This window comes from Schistocerca americana, unplaced genomic scaffold (genome assembly GCF_021461395.2).
Source record: "Schistocerca americana isolate TAMUIC-IGC-003095 unplaced genomic scaffold, iqSchAmer2.1 HiC_scaffold_133, whole genome shotgun sequence".
In the NCBI taxonomy this organism is placed as follows: Eukaryota; Metazoa; Arthropoda; class Insecta; order Orthoptera; family Acrididae; genus Schistocerca; species Schistocerca americana.
In genome coordinates, this window is record NW_025725405.1 from 135,112 (window position 1) to 149,975 (window position 14,864).

The 14,864-nt window shown below is 54.7% G+C and overlaps 36 non-coding genes across 36 annotated transcripts; 8 read left to right on the forward strand and 28 right to left on the reverse strand.

Annotated features, from left to right (window-relative positions):
- The first annotated feature begins 56 nt into the window (after positions 1-56).
- Trnag-ucc lies at positions 57-128 on the forward strand. The gene has a single exon. It is a non-coding gene; the product is annotated as a tRNA-Gly (tRNA).
- Positions 129-714: 586 nt separating this feature from the next.
- On the reverse strand, positions 715-788 carry Trnai-aau. Its single transcript has one exon. It is a non-coding gene; the product is annotated as a tRNA-Ile (tRNA).
- A 198-nt stretch (positions 789-986) lies between these two features.
- On the reverse strand, positions 987-1,058 carry Trnae-uuc. Its single transcript has one exon. It is a non-coding gene; the product is annotated as a tRNA-Glu (tRNA).
- A 281-nt stretch (positions 1,059-1,339) lies between these two features.
- Trnam-cau lies at positions 1,340-1,412 on the reverse strand. The gene has a single exon. It is a non-coding gene; the product is annotated as a tRNA-Met (tRNA).
- A 293-nt stretch (positions 1,413-1,705) lies between these two features.
- On the reverse strand, positions 1,706-1,776 carry Trnag-gcc. The gene has a single exon. It is a non-coding gene; the product is annotated as a tRNA-Gly (tRNA).
- Positions 1,777-2,117: 341 nt separating this feature from the next.
- On the forward strand, positions 2,118-2,189 carry Trnag-ucc. Its single transcript has one exon. It is a non-coding gene; the product is annotated as a tRNA-Gly (tRNA).
- Positions 2,190-2,775: 586 nt separating this feature from the next.
- Positions 2,776-2,849, reverse strand: Trnai-aau. Its single transcript has one exon. It is a non-coding gene; the product is annotated as a tRNA-Ile (tRNA).
- Positions 2,850-3,047: 198 nt separating this feature from the next.
- Positions 3,048-3,119, reverse strand: Trnae-uuc. Its single transcript has one exon. It is a non-coding gene; the product is annotated as a tRNA-Glu (tRNA).
- Positions 3,120-3,400: 281 nt separating this feature from the next.
- Trnam-cau lies at positions 3,401-3,473 on the reverse strand. The gene has a single exon. It is a non-coding gene; the product is annotated as a tRNA-Met (tRNA).
- A 293-nt stretch (positions 3,474-3,766) lies between these two features.
- Positions 3,767-3,837, reverse strand: Trnag-gcc. Its single transcript has one exon. It is a non-coding gene; the product is annotated as a tRNA-Gly (tRNA).
- A 341-nt stretch (positions 3,838-4,178) lies between these two features.
- Trnag-ucc lies at positions 4,179-4,250 on the forward strand. The gene has a single exon. It is a non-coding gene; the product is annotated as a tRNA-Gly (tRNA).
- Positions 4,251-4,836: 586 nt separating this feature from the next.
- On the reverse strand, positions 4,837-4,910 carry Trnai-aau. Its single transcript has one exon. It is a non-coding gene; the product is annotated as a tRNA-Ile (tRNA).
- Positions 4,911-5,108: 198 nt separating this feature from the next.
- On the reverse strand, positions 5,109-5,180 carry Trnae-uuc. Its single transcript has one exon. It is a non-coding gene; the product is annotated as a tRNA-Glu (tRNA).
- Positions 5,181-5,461: 281 nt separating this feature from the next.
- Trnam-cau lies at positions 5,462-5,534 on the reverse strand. Its single transcript has one exon. It is a non-coding gene; the product is annotated as a tRNA-Met (tRNA).
- A 293-nt stretch (positions 5,535-5,827) lies between these two features.
- Positions 5,828-5,898, reverse strand: Trnag-gcc. Its single transcript has one exon. It is a non-coding gene; the product is annotated as a tRNA-Gly (tRNA).
- Positions 5,899-6,239: 341 nt separating this feature from the next.
- Trnag-ucc lies at positions 6,240-6,311 on the forward strand. Its single transcript has one exon. It is a non-coding gene; the product is annotated as a tRNA-Gly (tRNA).
- A 586-nt stretch (positions 6,312-6,897) lies between these two features.
- Trnai-aau lies at positions 6,898-6,971 on the reverse strand. The gene has a single exon. It is a non-coding gene; the product is annotated as a tRNA-Ile (tRNA).
- A 198-nt stretch (positions 6,972-7,169) lies between these two features.
- Trnae-uuc lies at positions 7,170-7,241 on the reverse strand. The gene has a single exon. It is a non-coding gene; the product is annotated as a tRNA-Glu (tRNA).
- A 281-nt stretch (positions 7,242-7,522) lies between these two features.
- Positions 7,523-7,595, reverse strand: Trnam-cau. Its single transcript has one exon. It is a non-coding gene; the product is annotated as a tRNA-Met (tRNA).
- A 293-nt stretch (positions 7,596-7,888) lies between these two features.
- On the reverse strand, positions 7,889-7,959 carry Trnag-gcc. The gene has a single exon. It is a non-coding gene; the product is annotated as a tRNA-Gly (tRNA).
- Positions 7,960-8,300: 341 nt separating this feature from the next.
- Trnag-ucc lies at positions 8,301-8,372 on the forward strand. Its single transcript has one exon. It is a non-coding gene; the product is annotated as a tRNA-Gly (tRNA).
- A 586-nt stretch (positions 8,373-8,958) lies between these two features.
- Positions 8,959-9,032, reverse strand: Trnai-aau. The gene has a single exon. It is a non-coding gene; the product is annotated as a tRNA-Ile (tRNA).
- Positions 9,033-9,230: 198 nt separating this feature from the next.
- On the reverse strand, positions 9,231-9,302 carry Trnae-uuc. The gene has a single exon. It is a non-coding gene; the product is annotated as a tRNA-Glu (tRNA).
- Positions 9,303-9,583: 281 nt separating this feature from the next.
- On the reverse strand, positions 9,584-9,656 carry Trnam-cau. The gene has a single exon. It is a non-coding gene; the product is annotated as a tRNA-Met (tRNA).
- Positions 9,657-9,949: 293 nt separating this feature from the next.
- On the reverse strand, positions 9,950-10,020 carry Trnag-gcc. The gene has a single exon. It is a non-coding gene; the product is annotated as a tRNA-Gly (tRNA).
- A 341-nt stretch (positions 10,021-10,361) lies between these two features.
- On the forward strand, positions 10,362-10,433 carry Trnag-ucc. Its single transcript has one exon. It is a non-coding gene; the product is annotated as a tRNA-Gly (tRNA).
- A 586-nt stretch (positions 10,434-11,019) lies between these two features.
- Positions 11,020-11,093, reverse strand: Trnai-aau. The gene has a single exon. It is a non-coding gene; the product is annotated as a tRNA-Ile (tRNA).
- A 198-nt stretch (positions 11,094-11,291) lies between these two features.
- Positions 11,292-11,363, reverse strand: Trnae-uuc. The gene has a single exon. It is a non-coding gene; the product is annotated as a tRNA-Glu (tRNA).
- Positions 11,364-11,644: 281 nt separating this feature from the next.
- On the reverse strand, positions 11,645-11,717 carry Trnam-cau. The gene has a single exon. It is a non-coding gene; the product is annotated as a tRNA-Met (tRNA).
- Positions 11,718-12,010: 293 nt separating this feature from the next.
- On the reverse strand, positions 12,011-12,081 carry Trnag-gcc. Its single transcript has one exon. It is a non-coding gene; the product is annotated as a tRNA-Gly (tRNA).
- A 341-nt stretch (positions 12,082-12,422) lies between these two features.
- On the forward strand, positions 12,423-12,494 carry Trnag-ucc. Its single transcript has one exon. It is a non-coding gene; the product is annotated as a tRNA-Gly (tRNA).
- A 586-nt stretch (positions 12,495-13,080) lies between these two features.
- Trnai-aau lies at positions 13,081-13,154 on the reverse strand. The gene has a single exon. It is a non-coding gene; the product is annotated as a tRNA-Ile (tRNA).
- Positions 13,155-13,352: 198 nt separating this feature from the next.
- Trnae-uuc lies at positions 13,353-13,424 on the reverse strand. The gene has a single exon. It is a non-coding gene; the product is annotated as a tRNA-Glu (tRNA).
- A 281-nt stretch (positions 13,425-13,705) lies between these two features.
- On the reverse strand, positions 13,706-13,778 carry Trnam-cau. The gene has a single exon. It is a non-coding gene; the product is annotated as a tRNA-Met (tRNA).
- Positions 13,779-14,071: 293 nt separating this feature from the next.
- Positions 14,072-14,142, reverse strand: Trnag-gcc. The gene has a single exon. It is a non-coding gene; the product is annotated as a tRNA-Gly (tRNA).
- A 341-nt stretch (positions 14,143-14,483) lies between these two features.
- Positions 14,484-14,555, forward strand: Trnag-ucc. Its single transcript has one exon. It is a non-coding gene; the product is annotated as a tRNA-Gly (tRNA).
- Positions 14,556-14,864: the final 309 nt, after the last annotated feature.

The following is a 14,864-nucleotide window of genomic DNA, read 5'->3' on the forward strand; positions in this document are numbered from 1 at the left end:
GGCCGCTGCCGACAGGCGGGAAGCCGACTCAGCGCGGTGGCGGGGCGCTCGCTTGTGCGGTGGTGGTGTAATGGTCAGCATAGTTGCCTTCCAAGCAGTTGATCCGGGTTCGATTCCCGGCCACCGCAGCAGGCTTTTAATTTCGCGTATGAGTACTTTTGCCACGCGCTCTTAAACTATTGTTTTTTCGCCCTCTTACTCGCTGCATACCAGCCCTTAGTGTGTCTCGACTTGTCTCGACTTTGCTCAGCTGACGCGAGAGCTGACGCTCTCAAATCGGCCTATATCAAAACGACAAGCACGAGAAACGACTGAGAGAGGTAAGGAGAGGCGAGGCGAGGCGATGGACACACAGCACGCCCCCTTCATTTCACGGTGGCGTCTCCCTGGCCGAATCGGGCTGTAGCTCCGAAAACAAAGGAGAAACAAAAATAGGAAGTAAAACTGCCAATACTGCCCTGTGTTCCCATGCGCTCACCCGCCCAAGTACTGACAAGGGCCAAAGTTGTTACGCATCGGCAATCGGACATTTTCTTTCATTTTCTCTAACCAGTGTATTCAAGATATTATGGCCATTGCCGAGTGAATGCTGTAGTGCTTCCCGACGAGTCGGGTTCGGATCCTCTGTCAACTTCCACGCAGGGTGATGATCATTTGGTCATCACACTCGCCAGCTGAAATCGGCGCTGCCTTTTCGCAGTAGTAAAAGAGAAGTGGCCCGTGGGGGGATCGAACCCACGACCTTCGCGTTATTAGCACGACGCTCTAACCAACTGAGCTAACGGGCCTCGGCAGATGCAGTTGCTCAGCCCTACGCTGGAATCAGGTGGCATGAAGCCATACACCATTCCTATGGTCGTCGTGTGTCTGCTTCCCTAGTCTATATTCTGCTGACGGTCACGAAACAGTAGCTATATTGCGAGCAGGACGGGAAACGGCCGCTCGGACAGCTCAAACTTGTCACGATTCGTGTGGAAAAAATTCCGTTCCGGTACCGGGAATCGAACCCGGGCCTCCTGGGTGAAAGCCAGGTATCCTAGCCACTAGACCACACCGGATGCGGCCGTTTCATTCGACCGTTCGTACGGTCGCTTGTCGCATTGTCGCTCTCTTTGCGAGCATCTTTGCACATACTGACTGGCAAGGCGCGCACCTCAAACGTCGCAGAGCAATGCTTTTGGCTTCATGCTCTGCTGGGAGAAGAGGAATAGGGAAGCTGTATGTAGCAATAACAGGAAGTAAACATTTTCCCGCTGAAGCGTTGAAACGTTGCGGATAACAAACAAGAAATAAGTTGGCGCCCTAGCAACAGCACCACCTTCAGTCACAGAAAATTAGATGCCCCGGGTGAGGATCGAACTCACGACCTTAAGATTATGAGACTTACGCGCTGCCTACTGCGCTACCGAGGCAGGCGATCGTTAGACCTTCTGGAATCTTGGTAAGTACCGAATACAAGTGGTAGAGAGTCTGCACTCCCTGGCTCATTTTTTCTGTTGCTACACGTGCATTCACGGCGCGGCAGGCAACTTGCGATGCTAGGCCGACGCCAGTATGTACAATAGCACGCAGGAGTCCAAACGAGCAGTCGTCCGCGCTGCATGATTGGTTCTTTCCACACGGAATCCCGCGGTTCATTCTCATGGCTCACGCAGTTCGAGTGCGAAAGACACGCAGCACCCCTACCGGAGAAAAAACAAAATGATGCATCGGCCGGGAATCGAACCCGGGCCGCCCGCGTGGCAGGCGAGCATTCTACCACTGAACCACCGATGCTCGGGCCAGCGGTACCTTCACGCTGCTTCCCGAGCAGATGTCTCAAGGGAAAGTGGGACTGCCGTCAAGCGCCGTAGCATTCTGTGGAGAAGATGCTGCAGACGCTGAATCCTGCACTGCACTGCTTAAAGATGCCGCCAGAACGCGGTCCTCTGCGTACTCTTGCGCCGCCGGCGCCGACTCTTGCCAAAGGATGCGAAATGTGCGCGGATACGCTGTCCGAATGCGTCTGGATGTGCTCCCCTAGCCTGCCTCGAAATGCGCCTGCCGGGTACGATCACCTTCGGCCGCTGCCGACAGGCGGGAAGCCGACTCAGCGCGGTGGCGGGGCGCTCGCTTGTGCGGTGGTGGTGTAATGGTCAGCATAGTTGCCTTCCAAGCAGTTGATCCGGGTTCGATTCCCGGCCACCGCAGCAGGCTTTTAATTTCGCGTATGAGTACTTTTGCCACGCGCTCTTAAACTATTGTTTTTTCGCCCTCTTACTCGCTGCATACCAGCCCTTAGTGTGTCTCGACTTGTCTCGACTTTGCTCAGCTGACGCGAGAGCTGACGCTCTCAAATCGGCCTATATCAAAACGACAAGCACGAGAAACGACTGAGAGAGGTAAGGAGAGGCGAGGCGAGGCGATGGACACACAGCACGCCCCCTTCATTTCACGGTGGCGTCTCCCTGGCCGAATCGGGCTGTAGCTCCGAAAACAAAGGAGAAACAAAAATAGGAAGTAAAACTGCCAATACTGCCCTGTGTTCCCATGCGCTCACCCGCCCAAGTACTGACAAGGGCCAAAGTTGTTACGCATCGGCAATCGGACATTTTCTTTCATTTTCTCTAACCAGTGTATTCAAGATATTATGGCCATTGCCGAGTGAATGCTGTAGTGCTTCCCGACGAGTCGGGTTCGGATCCTCTGTCAACTTCCACGCAGGGTGATGATCATTTGGTCATCACACTCGCCAGCTGAAATCGGCGCTGCCTTTTCGCAGTAGTAAAAGAGAAGTGGCCCGTGGGGGGATCGAACCCACGACCTTCGCGTTATTAGCACGACGCTCTAACCAACTGAGCTAACGGGCCTCGGCAGATGCAGTTGCTCAGCCCTACGCTGGAATCAGGTGGCATGAAGCCATACACCATTCCTATGGTCGTCGTGTGTCTGCTTCCCTAGTCTATATTCTGCTGACGGTCACGAAACAGTAGCTATATTGCGAGCAGGACGGGAAACGGCCGCTCGGACAGCTCAAACTTGTCACGATTCGTGTGGAAAAAATTCCGTTCCGGTACCGGGAATCGAACCCGGGCCTCCTGGGTGAAAGCCAGGTATCCTAGCCACTAGACCACACCGGATGCGGCCGTTTCATTCGACCGTTCGTACGGTCGCTTGTCGCATTGTCGCTCTCTTTGCGAGCATCTTTGCACATACTGACTGGCAAGGCGCGCACCTCAAACGTCGCAGAGCAATGCTTTTGGCTTCATGCTCTGCTGGGAGAAGAGGAATAGGGAAGCTGTATGTAGCAATAACAGGAAGTAAACATTTTCCCGCTGAAGCGTTGAAACGTTGCGGATAACAAACAAGAAATAAGTTGGCGCCCTAGCAACAGCACCACCTTCAGTCACAGAAAATTAGATGCCCCGGGTGAGGATCGAACTCACGACCTTAAGATTATGAGACTTACGCGCTGCCTACTGCGCTACCGAGGCAGGCGATCGTTAGACCTTCTGGAATCTTGGTAAGTACCGAATACAAGTGGTAGAGAGTCTGCACTCCCTGGCTCATTTTTTCTGTTGCTACACGTGCATTCACGGCGCGGCAGGCAACTTGCGATGCTAGGCCGACGCCAGTATGTACAATAGCACGCAGGAGTCCAAACGAGCAGTCGTCCGCGCTGCATGATTGGTTCTTTCCACACGGAATCCCGCGGTTCATTCTCATGGCTCACGCAGTTCGAGTGCGAAAGACACGCAGCACCCCTACCGGAGAAAAAACAAAATGATGCATCGGCCGGGAATCGAACCCGGGCCGCCCGCGTGGCAGGCGAGCATTCTACCACTGAACCACCGATGCTCGGGCCAGCGGTACCTTCACGCTGCTTCCCGAGCAGATGTCTCAAGGGAAAGTGGGACTGCCGTCAAGCGCCGTAGCATTCTGTGGAGAAGATGCTGCAGACGCTGAATCCTGCACTGCACTGCTTAAAGATGCCGCCAGAACGCGGTCCTCTGCGTACTCTTGCGCCGCCGGCGCCGACTCTTGCCAAAGGATGCGAAATGTGCGCGGATACGCTGTCCGAATGCGTCTGGATGTGCTCCCCTAGCCTGCCTCGAAATGCGCCTGCCGGGTACGATCACCTTCGGCCGCTGCCGACAGGCGGGAAGCCGACTCAGCGCGGTGGCGGGGCGCTCGCTTGTGCGGTGGTGGTGTAATGGTCAGCATAGTTGCCTTCCAAGCAGTTGATCCGGGTTCGATTCCCGGCCACCGCAGCAGGCTTTTAATTTCGCGTATGAGTACTTTTGCCACGCGCTCTTAAACTATTGTTTTTTCGCCCTCTTACTCGCTGCATACCAGCCCTTAGTGTGTCTCGACTTGTCTCGACTTTGCTCAGCTGACGCGAGAGCTGACGCTCTCAAATCGGCCTATATCAAAACGACAAGCACGAGAAACGACTGAGAGAGGTAAGGAGAGGCGAGGCGAGGCGATGGACACACAGCACGCCCCCTTCATTTCACGGTGGCGTCTCCCTGGCCGAATCGGGCTGTAGCTCCGAAAACAAAGGAGAAACAAAAATAGGAAGTAAAACTGCCAATACTGCCCTGTGTTCCCATGCGCTCACCCGCCCAAGTACTGACAAGGGCCAAAGTTGTTACGCATCGGCAATCGGACATTTTCTTTCATTTTCTCTAACCAGTGTATTCAAGATATTATGGCCATTGCCGAGTGAATGCTGTAGTGCTTCCCGACGAGTCGGGTTCGGATCCTCTGTCAACTTCCACGCAGGGTGATGATCATTTGGTCATCACACTCGCCAGCTGAAATCGGCGCTGCCTTTTCGCAGTAGTAAAAGAGAAGTGGCCCGTGGGGGGATCGAACCCACGACCTTCGCGTTATTAGCACGACGCTCTAACCAACTGAGCTAACGGGCCTCGGCAGATGCAGTTGCTCAGCCCTACGCTGGAATCAGGTGGCATGAAGCCATACACCATTCCTATGGTCGTCGTGTGTCTGCTTCCCTAGTCTATATTCTGCTGACGGTCACGAAACAGTAGCTATATTGCGAGCAGGACGGGAAACGGCCGCTCGGACAGCTCAAACTTGTCACGATTCGTGTGGAAAAAATTCCGTTCCGGTACCGGGAATCGAACCCGGGCCTCCTGGGTGAAAGCCAGGTATCCTAGCCACTAGACCACACCGGATGCGGCCGTTTCATTCGACCGTTCGTACGGTCGCTTGTCGCATTGTCGCTCTCTTTGCGAGCATCTTTGCACATACTGACTGGCAAGGCGCGCACCTCAAACGTCGCAGAGCAATGCTTTTGGCTTCATGCTCTGCTGGGAGAAGAGGAATAGGGAAGCTGTATGTAGCAATAACAGGAAGTAAACATTTTCCCGCTGAAGCGTTGAAACGTTGCGGATAACAAACAAGAAATAAGTTGGCGCCCTAGCAACAGCACCACCTTCAGTCACAGAAAATTAGATGCCCCGGGTGAGGATCGAACTCACGACCTTAAGATTATGAGACTTACGCGCTGCCTACTGCGCTACCGAGGCAGGCGATCGTTAGACCTTCTGGAATCTTGGTAAGTACCGAATACAAGTGGTAGAGAGTCTGCACTCCCTGGCTCATTTTTTCTGTTGCTACACGTGCATTCACGGCGCGGCAGGCAACTTGCGATGCTAGGCCGACGCCAGTATGTACAATAGCACGCAGGAGTCCAAACGAGCAGTCGTCCGCGCTGCATGATTGGTTCTTTCCACACGGAATCCCGCGGTTCATTCTCATGGCTCACGCAGTTCGAGTGCGAAAGACACGCAGCACCCCTACCGGAGAAAAAACAAAATGATGCATCGGCCGGGAATCGAACCCGGGCCGCCCGCGTGGCAGGCGAGCATTCTACCACTGAACCACCGATGCTCGGGCCAGCGGCACCTTCACGCTGCTTCCCGAGCAGATGTCTCAAGGGAAAGTGGGACTGCCGTCAAGCGCCGTAGCATTCTGTGGAGAAGATGCTGCAGACGCTGAATCCTGCACTGCACTGCTTAAAGATGCCGCCAGAACGCGGTCCTCTGCGTACTCTTGCGCCGCCGGCGCCGACTCTTGCCAAAGGATGCGAAATGTGCGCGGATACGCTGTCCGAATGCGTCTGGATGTGCTCCCCTAGCCTGCCTCGAAATGCGCCTGCCGGGTACGATCACCTTCGGCCGCTGCCGACAGGCGGGAAGCCGACTCAGCGCGGTGGCGGGGCGCTCGCTTGTGCGGTGGTGGTGTAATGGTCAGCATAGTTGCCTTCCAAGCAGTTGATCCGGGTTCGATTCCCGGCCACCGCAGCAGGCTTTTAATTTCGCGTATGAGTACTTTTGCCACGCGCTCTTAAACTATTGTTTTTTCGCCCTCTTACTCGCTGCATACCAGCCCTTAGTGTGTCTCGACTTGTCTCGACTTTGCTCAGCTGACGCGAGAGCTGACGCTCTCAAATCGGCCTATATCAAAACGACAAGCACGAGAAACGACTGAGAGAGGTAAGGAGAGGCGAGGCGAGGCGATGGACACACAGCACGCCCCCTTCATTTCACGGTGGCGTCTCCCTGGCCGAATCGGGCTGTAGCTCCGAAAACAAAGGAGAAACAAAAATAGGAAGTAAAACTGCCAATACTGCCCTGTGTTCCCATGCGCTCACCCGCCCAAGTACTGACAAGGGCCAAAGTTGTTACGCATCGGCAATCGGACATTTTCTTTCATTTTCTCTAACCAGTGTATTCAAGATATTATGGCCATTGCCGAGTGAATGCTGTAGTGCTTCCCGACGAGTCGGGTTCGGATCCTCTGTCAACTTCCACGCAGGGTGATGATCATTTGGTCATCACACTCGCCAGCTGAAATCGGCGCTGCCTTTTCGCAGTAGTAAAAGAGAAGTGGCCCGTGGGGGGATCGAACCCACGACCTTCGCGTTATTAGCACGACACTCTAACCAACTGAGCTAACGGGCCTCGGCAGATGCAGTTGCTCAGCCCTAGGCTGGAATCAGGTGGCATGAAGCCATACACCATTCCTATGGTCGTCGTGTGTCTGCTTCCCTAGTCTATATTCTGCTGACGGTCACGAAACAGTAGCTATATTGCGAGCAGGACGGGAAACGGCCGCTCGGACAGCTCAAACTTGTCACGATTCGTGTGGAAAAAATTCCGTTCCGGTACCGGGAATCGAACCCGGGCCTCCTGGGTGAAAGCCAGGTATCCTAGCCACTAGACCACACCGGATGCGGCCGTTTCATTCGACCGTTCGTACGGTCGCTTGTCGCATTGTCGCTCTCTTTGCGAGCATCTTTGCACATACTGACTGGCAAGGCGCGCACCTCAAACGTCGCAGAGCAATGCTTTTGGCTTCATGCTCTGCTGGGAGAAGAGGAATAGGGAAGCTGTATGTAGCAATAACAGGAAGTAAACATTTTCCCGCTGAAGCGTTGAAACGTTGCGGATAACAAACAAGAAATAAGTTGGCGCCCTAGCAACAGCACCACCTTCAGTCACAGAAAATTAGATGCCCCGGGTGAGGATCGAACTCACGACCTTAAGATTATGAGACTTACGCGCTGCCTACTGCGCTACCGAGGCAGGCGATCGTTAGACCTTCTGGAATCTTGGTAAGTACCGAATACAAGTGGTAGAGAGTCTGCACTCCCTGGCTCATTTTTTCTGTTGCTACACGTGCATTCACGGCGCGGCAGGCAACTTGCGATGCTAGGCCGACGCCAGTATGTACAATAGCACGCAGGAGTCCAAACGAGCAGTCGTCCGCGCTGCATGATTGGTTCTTTCCACACGGAATCCCGCGGTTCATTCTCATGGCTCACGCAGTTCGAGTGCGAAAGACACGCAGCACCCCTACCGGAGAAAAAACAAAATGATGCATCGGCCGGGAATCGAACCCGGGCCGCCCGCGTGGCAGGCGAGCATTCTACCACTGAACCACCGATGCTCGGGCCAGCGGTACCTTCACGCTGCTTCCCGAGCAGATGTCTCAAGGGAAAGTGGGACTGCCGTCAAGCGCCGTAGCATTCTGTGGAGAAGATGCTGCAGACGCTGAATCCTGCACTGCACTGCTTAAAGATGCCGCCAGAACGCGGTCCTCTGCGTACTCTTGCGCCGCCGGCGCCGACTCTTGCCAAAGGATGCGAAATGTGCGCGGATACGCTGTCCGAATGCGTCTGGATGTGCTCCCCTAGCCTGCCTCGAAATGCGCCTGCCGGGTACGATCACCTTCGGCCGCTGCCGACAGGCGGGAAGCCGACTCAGCGCGGTGGCGGGGCGCTCGCTTGTGCGGTGGTGGTGTAATGGTCAGCATAGTTGCCTTCCAAGCAGTTGATCCGGGTTCGATTCCCGGCCACCGCAGCAGGCTTTTAATTTCGCGTATGAGTACTTTTGCCACGCGCTCTTAAACTATTGTTTTTTCGCCCTCTTACTCGCTGCATACCAGCCCTTAGTGTGTCTCGACTTGTCTCGACTTTGCTCAGCTGACGCGAGAGCTGACGCTCTCAAATCGGCCTATATCAAAACGACAAGCACGAGAAACGACTGAGAGAGGTAAGGAGAGGCGAGGCGAGGCGATGGACACACAGCACGCCCCCTTCATTTCACGGTGGCGTCTCCCTGGCCGAATCGGGCTGTAGCTCCGAAAACAAAGGAGAAACAAAAATAGGAAGTAAAACTGCCAATACTGCCCTGTGTTCCCATGCGCTCACCCGCCCAAGTACTGACAAGGGCCAAAGTTGTTACGCATCGGCAATCGGACATTTTCTTTCATTTTCTCTAACCAGTGTATTCAAGATATTATGGCCATTGCCGAGTGAATGCTGTAGTGCTTCCCGACGAGTCGGGTTCGGATCCTCTGTCAACTTCCACGCAGGGTGATGATCATTTGGTCATCACACTCGCCAGCTGAAATCGGCGCTGCCTTTTCGCAGTAGTAAAAGAGAAGTGGCCCGTGGGGGGATCGAACCCACGACCTTCGCGTTATTAGCACGACGCTCTAACCAACTGAGCTAACGGGCCTCGGCAGATGCAGTTGCTCAGCCCTACGCTGGAATCAGGTGGCATGAAGCCATACACCATTCCTATGGTCGTCGTGTGTCTGCTTCCCTAGTCTATATTCTGCTGACGGTCACGAAACAGTAGCTATATTGCGAGCAGGACGGGAAACGGCCGCTCGGACAGCTCAAACTTGTCACGATTCGTGTGGAAAAAATTCCGTTCCGGTACCGGGAATCGAACCCGGGCCTCCTGGGTGAAAGCCAGGTATCCTAGCCACTAGACCACACCGGATGCGGCCGTTTCATTCGACCGTTCGTACGGTCGCTTGTCGCATTGTCGCTCTCTTTGCGAGCATCTTTGCACATACTGACTGGCAAGGCGCGCACCTCAAACGTCGCAGAGCAATGCTTTTGGCTTCATGCTCTGCTGGGAGAAGAGGAATAGGGAAGCTGTATGTAGCAATAACAGGAAGTAAACATTTTCCCGCTGAAGCGTTGAAACGTTGCGGATAACAAACAAGAAATAAGTTGGCGCCCTAGCAACAGCACCACCTTCAGTCACAGAAAATTAGATGCCCCGGGTGAGGATCGAACTCACGACCTTAAGATTATGAGACTTACGCGCTGCCTACTGCGCTACCGAGGCAGGCGATCGTTAAACCTTCTGGAATCTTGGTAAGTACCGAATACAAGTGGTAGAGAGTCTGCACTCCCTGGCTCATTTTTTCTGTTGCTACACGTGCATTCACGGCGCGGCAGGCAACTTGCGATGCTAGGCCGACGCCAGTATGTACAATAGCACGCAGGAGTCCAAACGAGCAGTCGTCCGCGCTGCATGATTGGTTCTTTCCACACGGAATCCCGCGGTTCATTCTCATGGCTCACGCAGTTCGAGTGCGAAAGACACGCAGCACCCCTACCGGAGAAAAAACAAAATGATGCATCGGCCGGGAATCGAACCCGGGCCGCCCGCGTGGCAGGCGAGCATTCTACCACTGAACCACCGATGCTCGGGCCAGCGGTACCTTCACGCTGCTTCCCGAGCAGATGTCTCAAGGGAAAGTGGGACTGCCGTCAAGCGCCGTAGCATTCTGTGGAGAAGATGCTGCAGACGCTGAATCCTGCACTGCACTGCTTAAAGATGCCGCCAGAACGCGGTCCTCTGCGTACTCTTGCGCCGCCGGCGCCGACTCTTGCCAAAGGATGCGAAATGTGCGCGGATACGCTGTCCGAATGCGTCTGGATGTGCTCCCCTAGCCTGCCTCGAAATGCGCCTGCCGGGTACGATCACCTTCGGCCGCTGCCGACAGGCGGGAAGCCGACTCAGCGCGGTGGCGGGGCGCTCGCTTGTGCGGTGGTGGTGTAATGGTCAGCATAGTTGCCTTCCAAGCAGTTGATCCGGGTTCGATTCCCGGCCACCGCAGCAGGCTTTTAATTTCGCGTATGAGTACTTTTGCCACGCGCTCTTAAACTATTGTTTTTTCGCCCTCTTACTCGCTGCATACCAGCCCTTAGTGTGTCTCGACTCGTCTCGACTTTGCTCAGCTGACGCGAGAGCTGACGCTCTCAAATCGGCCTATATCAAAACGACAAGCACGAGAAACGACTGAGAGAGGTAAGGAGAGGCGAGGCGAGGCGATGGACACACAGCACGCCCCCTTCATTTCACGGTGGCGTCTCCCTGGCCGAATCGGGCTGTAGCTCCGAAAACAAAGGAGAAACAAAAATAGGAAGTAAAACTGCCAATACTGCCCTGTGTTCCCATGCGCTCACCCGCCCAAGTACTGACAAGGGCCAAAGTTGTTACGCATCGGCAATCGGACATTTTCTTTCATTTTCTCTAACCAGTGTATTCAAGATATTATGGCCATTGCCGAGTGAATGCTGTAGTGCTTCCCGACGAGTCGGGTTCGGATCCTCTGTCAACTTCCACGCAGGGTGATGATCATTTGGTCATCACACTCGCCAGCTGAAATCGGCGCTGCCTTTTCGCAGTAGTAAAAGAGAAGTGGCCCGTGGGGGGATCGAACCCACGACCTTCGCGTTATTAGCACGACGCTCTAACCAACTGAGCTAACGGGCCTCGGCAGATGCAGTTGCTCAGCCCTACGCTGGAATCAGGTGGCATGAAGCCATACACCATTCCTATGGTCGTCGTGTGTCTGCTTCCCTAGTCTATATTCTGCTGACGGTCACGAAACAGTAGCTATATTGCGAGCAGGACGGGAAACGGCCGCTCGGACAGCTCAAACTTGTCACGATTCGTGTGGAAAAAATTCCGTTCCGGTACCGGGAATCGAACCCGGGCCTCCTGGGTGAAAGCCAGGTATCCTAGCCACTAGACCACACCGGATGCGGCCGTTTCATTCGACCGTTCGTACGGTCGCTTGTCGCATTGTCGCTCTCTTTGCGAGCATCTTTGCACATACTGACTGGCAAGGCGCGCACCTCAAACGTCGCAGAGCAATGCTTTTGGCTTCATGCTCTGCTGGGAGAAGAGGAATAGGGAAGCTGTATGTAGCAATAACAGGAAGTAAACATTTTCCCGCTGAAGCGTTGAAACGTTGCGGATAACAAACAAGAAATAAGTTGGCGCCCTAGCAACAGCACCACCTTCAGTCACAGAAAATTAGATGCCCCGGGTGAGGATCGAACTCACGACCTTAAGATTATGAGACTTACGCGCTGCCTACTGCGCTACCGAGGCAGGCGATCGTTAGACCTTCTGGAATCTTGGTAAGTACCGAATACAAGTGGTAGAGAGTCTGCACTCCCTGGCTCATTTTTTCTGTTGCTACACGTGCATTCACGGCGCGGCAGGCAACTTGCGATGCTAGGCCGACGCCAGTATGTACAATAGCACGCAGGAGTCCAAACGAGCAGTCGTCCGCGCTGCATGATTGGTTCTTTCCACACGGAATCCCGCGGTTCATTCTCATGGCTCACGCAGTTCGAGTGCGAAAGACACGCAGCACCCCTACCGGAGAAAAAACAAAATGATGCATCGGCCGGGAACCGAACCCGGGCCGCCCGCGTGGCAGGCGAGCATTCTACCACTGAACCACCGATGCTCGGGCCAGCGGTACCTTCACGCTGCTTCCCGAGCAGATGTCTCAAGGGAAAGTGGGACTGCCGTCAAGCGCCGTAGCATTCTGTGGAGAAGATGCTGCAGACGCTGAATCCTGCACTGCACTGCTTAAAGATGCCGCCAGAACGCGGTCCTCTGCGTACTCTTGCGCCGCCGGCGCCGACTCTTGCCAAAGGATGCGAAATGTGCGCGGATACGCTGTCCGAATGCGTCTGGATGTGCTCCCCTAGCCTGCCTCGAAATGCGCCTGCCGGGTACGATCACCTTCGGCCGCTGCCGACAGGCGGGAAGCCGACTCAGCGCGGTGGCGGGGCGCTCGCTTGTGCGGTGGTGGTGTAATGGTCAGCATAGTTGCCTTCCAAGCAGTTGATCCGGGTTCGATTCCCGGCCACCGCAGCAGGCTTTTAATTTCGCGTATGAGTACTTTTGCCACGCGCTCTTAAACTATTGTTTTTTCGCCCTCTTACTCGCTGCATACCAGCCCTTAGTGTGTCTCGACTTGTCTCGACTTTGCTCAGCTGACGCGAGAGCTGACGCTCTCAAATCGGCCTATATCAAAACGACAAGCACGAGAAACGACTGAGAGAGGTAAGGAGAGGCGAGGCGAGGCGATGGACACACAGCACGCCCCCTTCATTTCACGGTGGCGTCTCCCTGGCCGAATCGGGCTGTAGCTCCGAAAACAAAGGAGAAACAAAAATAGGAAGTAAAACTGCCAATACTGCCCTGTGTTCCCATGCGCTCACCCGCCCAAGTACTGACAAGGGCCAAAGTTGTTACGCATCGGCAATCGGACATTTTCTTTCATTTTCTCTAACCAGTGTATTCAAGATATTATGGCCATTGCCGAGTGAATGCTGTAGTGCTTCCCGACGAGTCGGGTTCGGATCCTCTGTCAACTTCCACGCAGGGTGATGATCATTTGGTCATCACACTCGCCAGCTGAAATCGGCGCTGCCTTTTCGCAGTAGTAAAAGAGAAGTGGCCCGTGGGGGGATCGAACCCACGACCTTCGCGTTATTAGCACGACGCTCTAACCAACTGAGCTAACGGGCCTCGGCAGATGCAGTTGCTCAGCCCTACGCTGGAATCAGGTGGCATGAAGCCATACACCATTCCTATGGTCGTCGTGTGTCTGCTTCCCTAGTCTATATTCTGCTGACGGTCACGAAACAGTAGCTATATTGCGAGCAGGACGGGAAACGGCCGCTCGGACAGCTCAAACTTGTCACGATTCGTGTGGAAAAAATTCCGTTCCGGTACCGGGAATCGAACCCGGGCCTCCTGGGTGAAAGCCAGGTATCCTAGCCACTAGACCACACCGGATGCGGCCGTTTCATTCGACCGTTCGTACGGTCGCTTGTCGCATTGTCGCTCTCTTTGCGAGCATCTTTGCACATACTGACTGGCAAGGCGCGCACCTCAAACGTCGCAGAGCAATGCTTTTGGCTTCATGCTCTGCTGGGAGAAGAGGAATAGGGAAGCTGTATGTAGCAATAACAGGAAGTAAACATTTTCCCGCTGAAGCGTTGAAACGTTGCGGATAACAAACAAGAAATAAGTTGGCGCCCTAGCAACAGCACCACCTTCAGTCACAGAAAATTAGATGCCCCGGGTGAGGATCGAACTCACGACCTTAAGATTATGAGACTTACGCGCTGCCTACTGCGCTACCGAGGCAGGCGATCGTTAGACCTTCTGGAATCTTGGTAAGTACCGAATACAAGTGGTAGAGAGTCTGCACTCCCTGGCTCATTTTTTCTGTTGCTACACGTGCATTCACGGCGCGGCAGGCAACTTGCGATGCTAGGCCGACGCCAGTATGTACAATAGCACGCAGGAGTCCAAACGAGCAGTCGTCCGCGCTGCATGATTGGTTCTTTCCACACGGAATCCCGCGGTTCATTCTCATGGCTCACGCAGTTCGAGTGCGAAAGACACGCAGCACCCCTACCGGAGAAAAAACAAAATGATGCATCGGCCGGGAACCGAACCCGGGCCGCCCGCGTGGCAGGCGAGCATTCTACCACTGAACCACCGATGCTCGGGCCAGCGGTACCTTCACGCTGCTTCCCGAGCAGATGTCTCAAGGGAAAGTGGGACTGCCGTCAAGCGCCGTAGCATTCTGTGGAGAAGATGCTGCAGACGCTGAATCCTGCACTGCACTGCTTAAAGATGCCGCCAGAACGCGGTCCTCTGCGTACTCTTGCGCCGCCGGCGCCGACTCTTGCCAAAGGATGCGAAATGTGCGCGGATACGCTGTCCGAATGCGTCTGGATGTGCTCCCCTAGCCTGCCTCGAAATGCGCCTGCCGGGTACGATCACCTTCGGCCGCTGCCGACAGGCGGGAAGCCGACTCAGCGCGGTGGCGGGGCGCTCGCTTGTGCGGTGGTGGTGTAATGGTCAGCATAGTTGCCTTCCAAGCAGTTGATCCGGGTTCGATTCCCGGCCACCGCAGCAGGCTTTTAATTTCGCGTATGAGTACTTTTGCCACGCGCTCTTAAACTATTGTTTTTTCGCCCTCTTACTCGCTGCATACCAGCCCTTAGTGTGTCTCGACTTGTCTCGACTTTGCTCAGCTGACGCGAGAGCTGACGCTCTCAAATCGGCCTATATCAAAACGACAAGCACGAGAAACGACTGAGAGAGGTAAGGAGAGGCGAGGCGAGGCGATGGACACACAGCACGCCCCCTTCATTTCACGGTGGCGTCTCCCTGGCCGAATCGGGCTGTAGCTCCGAAAACAAAGGAGAAACAAAAATAGGA